The following is a 6,508-nucleotide window of genomic DNA, read 5'->3' on the forward strand; positions in this document are numbered from 1 at the left end:
GTAAATAAAATGAAGCCCATCTTTCTCTGGCCCTCCTGTGCCCCATTTAGCCTGCTCAATACAATGGTATGGATTGCCTCGTGTAGGCAAGAGGTCTCCATGAACACTGTGGGGTGGGTCCCTTCACCATCACCCAGCGACATGGCGCAAAAGCACTCGCAATGTTGCCGTAGTGGATTTTGAGGTAACGCACTACAGTATTAAACAACCTATAGGCAGATCAACCAAGATGTAATTCTAATGTGGTGATGCAGACCTATTATTATTTACCTATAATCCACAATGACAGTATGGAAACCAATTTGTACAATTTTTAAGTGATACTGTGTTGAGTTACATTTATCAAAAAGTCACGTGACATAAGGTGAATTGGACCAGACGAATTGAGCGTAGATTTGGGGGGGGTGGTTGGAACGCTTTACACTTGCTACGGCAAATGATGTCCGTGCAAAAATATATATTTCCGAACCCAAACTGGCTTTCCTCAGCTGTCCATTAAGTTTAAGTTTATTTTGCATTACTCTGTGAGCCAATGAGCTCTCAAATCGTGTTTCATCAACAAAAAACAACACCACCGCTTCCTCTGACATACGCAACAAGTGACGGTAAAAATAAATCAATAATAAACAATAACAAATAAGCGAAGTAAAAAAATAGATAGCAAATTATAATCGCAATATACAAATTATCTTTAATTAAAAACACGATTTTAAATCTGCCATATTAATTGTAATGTAAACTGAGCCTAAAACACGATGGCATTATATTAAGGAATAAAAAACACAGCATCTATAAAAAAACGTAGTGTAAACAACGCACAGAAAGTGGTCTCTTACAGGCAAATAATATTTATGCCTCGTCTAACTCAGAGACACTGGCAGTTCCACAGATTAAGCAACCTCAGACAATTCATAAACACCCTTACAATACACACTGTCAGTTTTTTGTTGATTACAGTGTTATCAAGTTGTACATACCTACGCATGTGTAAGTTCAATGGTTTGTCGGATGTAGTCCCAGCATAGTTATGCACATCAAAGAGAAACGCAAAATCCCTCAAACACTTTTATTCAAACAAAATATATATTTACATAAAGTCACCAAAAGGTTGCTTGTTTACCCTCTACAATAAAATCACATTTCAATATATCATTTATTGGGCTCTTTAATAGCAATGCGTCATAGAAAACCCTGGTGAGGCTTTGTTCGCCTCGAAATATCTCTCTCTCCCCGTGGGTGCGTGGATTTTTCTCCGGGTCCTAGGGTTTTTCCCTCCACATTTAGAATCAACATGCGCTTAAGGAGTATTTGGCTGCTATAAATTCCCACGTGACGATCAGCTACTTCGTTGAGCTATCATTTGTGGCCAGGTCGCTTCTTAAAAAAGCTACCACAGCTCAATCGGGGCCTTACCTGGTAAAATAAAAAAACATTGGTTTCTTTATCGTTTCCTCGAGTCTCATCAGGTGGTTGTGCCCTGTGTAAAAAAATACTCAGGTGTACAGTACCACCGAAGTCGATTGTCCATCAGCATGTCATTGTGCGCTGTTTATGGTGTCCGTACCGTGCGCGCTAATCCACGCATATGCATGCCCCCCAAGGCCTGTGGCTTACAAGGTTCGGCGAGAATGTCATGCGGCCACGTGCGCGGTTATAGCGGAGGCGGTGGCTTTACCGTGCATGCTTCACGATGGTTTCTGTGTTTCCTAGTTACCTTCCCATGCTTCAGCATCGCTCTTGGCTAAGGGATGTCAATCTTCTGTAATCCAAGATATTTCAGGTCTTGTGTAAATTGCCAAGTGAATTGTTGATGACATTTTCTTCGCAATAAAGTGTACTTTCTAACAATGCTCAAAATTCATTCAAGTTGATAACTGGTTTGCAACTTTCTGTATGTGCGATGAACTTATTTCGCACCGTATGGAGCCAACCGTGCTAATCGGAGGTGTGATTAGTGCAGAGGAATAATTTGCTCTCATTCATGGATGTACAGATAGTCCCCGAGTTACGATGGTCCGACTTACGATATTTCGATCTTACGATGGCGATACGACAAAATTGTAAAATATTTAAAATTTCGCGCCGCAGGCAAACGCAGCAGCGTACGAGGTACGAATCTTGGTGAGTACAGTACAATATGATACGTTACGATACGTGCAATGCATGTATGATACGTGACTTTAGCTCTTTCATTTTAGGGTTACCACGATACGATACGTTCAATGCATGTTAAAAGTTTTTTTTATAGCAGATAGGATTGTTTCCTGAAAAAAACCTATTAAATTGCAGTTCATATAGGTAGGCTAATAATTTACCTTGGTTGTTTTACTTTACATTTCACTGTGCAATACAGTATTGTAATTAATAAATACATACAGTATATCGTTTATAGAGTACAGTACCGTAAATTGCTCTGTTTTGGTAAATTATCACCATTCTTTAAGACTCCTGAGTAGGCTAGGCCATCTTCGACTTAAGATATTTTTGACATGCGATGGGGTCGTCGTAACGCATCTCCATCGTAAGTAGAGGACTACCTATAATGTTTTATTTGTCAGGTACAGCCCACTGAGCTATAAGCTGTTCGTCAGAGGTGGCCAGGCCTGAATCACGTTTTGGTAGAAAGGCAGTTGCTCTTGATCACCGAGGGATAATTTGAATTTTTTTCTGACCAAATATCACTACAAACTGCCACTATCAACACTTGAATCGGACCCAATGGGGTGCATTGGGAAATCACCTGCTTCTTCACACACACAGGGACGTTGGCTTTTCTTGAAGCACTCTTTAATCAACTTACTAAAAATATATATTTTACCAGGTAAGGCCCACTGAGCTGTATAGCTCTTTTTCAGACGTGACCTGGCTATTACAAATGACAGCTCAACGAAGTGGCTTATCACGTGGACATTTATAGCAGCCAGAGGACCCAGGGAAAAAATCCACGGGGAGGTAGACAAGCCAACCCCAAATATAAAGGCATCAGGGTCGGAATCGAACCCACGACCTCCTGTATACCAGGCGAGGTAGTTAACATCTCGCTACCGCAATGCCCTTGCTGTCAATTCCATAGCTACACATGTTACTGAGGGGCCTTGCTGTAACTATTGCTGGTGCCCATAAGAATTTAAAGTTACGTGGATGACTGTGATATCGCCTTCCGTGGGCCGATGCCCGGGTCACTCTTGTAAATGAGGCTCTATCCTAGCGTCTTCAATCCTCACGTGGCTAAACAAAATAAACTTGAGACTGGCATTCTTAAATACAGGGAGGTTGCGATGCTGTGTTAAAGTACAGAATGGATACTGACGTCTCGTGATGCAACATCGATAGTAGAAGAATCAGGATACCGTTTGGGGGAAGAGGCGCAAGAATGTGAATAATATAATTCAAATGTATAATGCGCATTCTATCCTAGGTTCCCAATGCACAATGCATGAAAATCAGGAAACAAAAACAAGCCAACTGACCAAACTATAGAGGGAAGGCCACTTTAAAGAGATACGATTTCAAAGCAGACTTGAATGTCTACCGACTGCCTGATTTCAAGTGGCAAGGCGTTCCATAGCTTGGGTGCCACGCTAACAAAGCCGACTGACCACCAATTCCAACTGCAGTAGAAAAGAACTTCAACTCGTAACGCGCCGCACAGTTATTCACTCGCTCTTGAAGCGAGAGAACGACTCTAGAGGAGCGAGCAGGAACCACAGACGAGTGGGAATGCAGCAGCAGCAGCCAAGCGGTGAGCCGGCACCAGCAAATGCCCAAGCTCTGGGATCCTCTCTATATTGGGGAGTTGTAACTAGATTAGTGCTTATGTAGGAGGAAACGAGCTCCTGGAGAAAACCCATATATGCAAGGGGGCAACACTAAACCAAAAACTAACGTTGATTTATTTATTTTACCACTTAAGGCCCACTGAGCTGTCTAGCTCTTTTTCAGAAGTGACCTGGCTACCACAGATGATAGCTCAACGAAGTGGCTTTGTCACGTGAAAATCTAAAGCAGATAAATAGTTTATCATCGATTATCCAGCTGCTTCCAACATTATTCGGCTGTCCCGGGCCAATCCGACAAAACCGCTCCAAAGGCTGTGACCCAGTCCAGCTATCGCCACCGTGTGCACGTGTAGAGTAGTGAAATACGCGGTGCGCACAGTTAACCGAGGGCAACTGAGGACAAACAGGTGCAGCGTGAGGTTTGCACGGACAAACCGTCAGTTGTAAGGGGCAATGCAGGTGTAATAAATCAGCTCGACGACAATCGACTGTGTCTTCTTTATTTATTTGTTCTCGTGCTGGACAGCTCCGCGTTCTTCCACATTGTTCCGTCGCCCCGCGTCGCCCCGCGTCGCCCCGCGTCGCCCCGCGTCGCCCCGCGTCGCCTCGCGTCGCCCCGCGTCGCCCCGCGTCGCCCCGCGTCGCCCCGCGTCGCCCCGCGTCGCCCCGCGTCGCCCCGCGTCGCCCCGCGTCGCCCCGCGTCGCCCCGCGTCGCCCCGCGTCGCCCCGCGTGAACTGGTGTCCTGCGCGCGTCGCTCTCTCCGCTCTCTCCCGCTCCCGCGCACCGCTGGCAGACGGGTGCGCTGGGAGCCCGTCCCGAGACGTGGCCCCGCTTCCAGACCTTCCTCACTGACCCTGAGTCCCTTCTGGGTTTTCCTTATAACCCCTTCCCGCGTCACCCAGACCCCGCCTCTCGCCACACCCCCTCACAAACTCTCTAGATGGTTCTAGATTTGAAGCTTTCGTGACTGCAAGGATTCATACTCTTAGGTTTTTTTCGGTAAAGTCACGTAGGTAAATATAAAAAAAAAATCTAATAGAAATAAAATAATAAATCACGACGTTTCAGAGGCAACACAAGTCTCCGTCATCAGGTGGTAGATGGTACCCCACTAGCACCCTCGGGCTCCGTCCTTGAACTTTAACCTCGATAGTTCCTGTTACCCGATTGGCTTAGAGGCTGAGGCGGCGACGCCCACCCCACCGATCGTCATTACACAGGTGCAGACGGAGTCGACCGGTTGTGCACGCTGAGACCAGAGGTGTTGCAAGGGAGACGTGAGATGGTTGATGGGCCAACAGGCGCTAGCCTGGCGACAGCTTAAAGAGATGCTAGAGAGGTCTCGGATAATTAGCAGAGGAATGTATATAAGGGCGTATGCGTGAGCGGAGCGGGGGAGTTGTTGCCGGGGGCCAAGTGTGAAGACATCTCGCCGCAGCCGCTCCAGCCGTCAAAGGAACCTCAACACTTACGCCGTCGCCGGGCGGGTGATGGTGATCCCCTCAACCGGGACAGACGGATGAGCGGGTCTGAGGGAGCGTGAGGGCAGCGGTGGAGGTGTAGAGTTGATGTGTGCGGAGACGCTGTGTGCGGAGACGCTGTGTGCGAAGTTGCTGAGAGCAGAGCTGCTGAGCGCAGGATAAGGGAGGCGAAATGTAGATAAGAGTAGGGAGAAGTTAATCATAAGTGACCGTATAGATAGTTATAGGAGTGCCTACAACTGGTGCAAGAATAGGTGAATAAAGTGTAAGTAGGTGACTTGTTGCGTGTCGGTATGAGTAACTTTTGAAGACACGACACGTGACACACAAAGTAGCTATGCTCGATTTCAGTGTCACATATATACACTACATTATACACTACATACAATAATACTGCGCTCATATACATAAACCCATGTAGTCTTCGAGATTGGAGTGGTAAGTACGATACAGTAAATAGTCACTTTTTAAAGTTGGATGTTTATTTTTGTCCATTTGTATGTTAATGTCTGACAATTTCATACAGTAAGTAAAGAATAAAAAAACATATAACACCTAAAAACATGATCTATTTTAAATAATGATTTAGTGATTAATTATCCAGAGTTTTTGAAAATCTGGCGTCCCCTCCCTCCTGAATAATTAATCGACGATCGACTCTAAACGCGTGATGTTGATTTTAAATGTGGAAGGAAAAACCGGAGGACACGGAGAAAAATCCACGCGACCACAGGGAGAGACACACTGCAAACTCCACATATACAGCAGGCGTCAGGGTCGGGATTGAACCCACGACCTCCTGTATATCAGGCGAGGTAGTTCACATCTCTACAGAGAGAGAGACACGCAAACTCCAAATAAACAGCAGGGGTCAGGGTCGGGATCGAACCTACGTCCTCCCGTATACCAGGCGAGGAAGATAACATCTCTTAGCCACCGCGACGCCCTCTATCTCACACAGATACACCGTCACATGCCTTCTGGCGAGCCAGAAGGCATGTGACGGCCTCAAGGTGCACCTAACCTGGCACAAAAGGGGCCGTGGCCATCACGGCCGCAGTAACAGCCCACGGGAGACGAAACGCCATCGATTCCAGAATCGCGACGGCGAATCGCTCACACCGAACGCCTGGGAATCGAGTCGACGCCGTCGAGCGATGACGTCACGCAACGTGCGACGGCTACTCGAATCGCCAAATGACGTCACCGAGGACCTCGAACTTCTGAGACGTGAGGGGAGGGCGAGG

The sequence above is a fragment of the Lampetra planeri genome, chromosome 40, assembly GCF_965212315.1.
Source record: "Lampetra planeri chromosome 40, kcLamPlan1.2.h2, whole genome shotgun sequence".
NCBI classification, from domain to species: domain Eukaryota; kingdom Metazoa; phylum Chordata; class Hyperoartia; order Petromyzontiformes; family Petromyzontidae; genus Lampetra; species Lampetra planeri.